The sequence below is a fragment of the Epinephelus fuscoguttatus genome, linkage group LG15 (genome assembly GCF_011397635.1).
Source record: "Epinephelus fuscoguttatus linkage group LG15, E.fuscoguttatus.final_Chr_v1".
Classification (NCBI taxonomy): Eukaryota; Metazoa; Chordata; class Actinopteri; order Perciformes; family Serranidae; genus Epinephelus; species Epinephelus fuscoguttatus.
The window spans coordinates 24,769,706-24,771,038 of record NC_064766.1 but is presented as its reverse complement, the minus strand read 5'-3'; positions in this window follow the sequence as shown (position 1 = coordinate 24,771,038).

Sequence of the window (1,333 nt, the reverse complement as noted above, 5' to 3'; positions counted from 1 at the left end):
CCTCTGGATTTATTTCCCTTAAAGGTTGCAATATTTACTTTCTTCTGTTTCATCATATTCTATCAAAATATTGTGGATTACACTTGAGTGATGACTTTGATTTTACATAACTCTGTTACAGTGTGAGATCAGGTGGATTTCACAACAGAAACCTGGGCCTGGATCAGCGTACACTTGACCTCAAAGTTCAGTTTTCTTGATCAGTGTGGTTGAAAAGGTCGTGTTGAGTATGGTTCATGTGTACTCAGGTACAGTATGCAACAAGTGTGAACACCAATTGTACCAAAAGATGATAGTGGATGCTATTCAGCGTGAGTACAAGGAGTTTTTAGCTGGTTTTGAAACATCTGTTGACAACTGATGCATCTTAAGCATGTGGAAAGACCCAGATTGGGTTCTGCAGCTGCCTTTGACCTAGGCAGCTAGGAGCTCCTGTGGAAGGCGGACAGCTCCGTGCCCAAAGCCTCCTACAGACTGAAATTTTTGCAATCATATCCACCTTATTCCTGAGGGCACTACTATAGAAATGATTATGGGCGCAACTTACAGTGAGATAGCGGAAGTAGCAGTAAGCTAGTTTATCCATAGACTGGTTAGTCCCAGTAGCTACTCTTGGTGGCTGGTTCTTTTCGAAAGTAATTTGCCTTCAGTTTAGCAAATACAGATTTATTTTTCAACAAATATTTAACTAATGTTAACTTAGCATGTTTTAAAATGTCTTTGCAGAGCTCTGGTACCTGTTGCACTGTCCCTGTCTGTAACAACCAGTCCAAACTCAATTTTGTCTTTGGGCAACTGTGTGTTGAACATGTAACCAGAACAAAAAGGGATTGTTCCTGTTGCCAAAAGTACCGTTGATATGAGAAATAAAACCACAAGAGTTTCACGAGACATAGCGAAAAAGTATTAAATCAGAATTTGCAGAAAAGAATGACCCCAAGACTGACAGGTCCGTCACTCAACGTCAGTACATGATATCCCTGTCTTTCCCCGTCTGACTTCATTCTCAACCTACATTAGAAAATTGCTTGTCATAAAATAAACTCAGCAACTTGAAATATATATTTAGTCATGGGAAACATCGCATTTATTCACTTTACATGGAGCTACAGCTAATTGCTAGTGTGCTTGGTTGAAAAGGAAAAAAACAATGCTTTGAGATGGCGGTCAGAGATGGCAGAGGTATGATCACATAATCCCGTTTGAGCTATAACAGGTGGTGTGTTCCATGTTTTATTTCCCATTTGCTCTTGGAAAGAATAATAGAGTACTGTAAACAAACTGTTACCACTGGAAATCGCCGGTGTCAGTTTAACGCCGGAGGTTGCTCCCA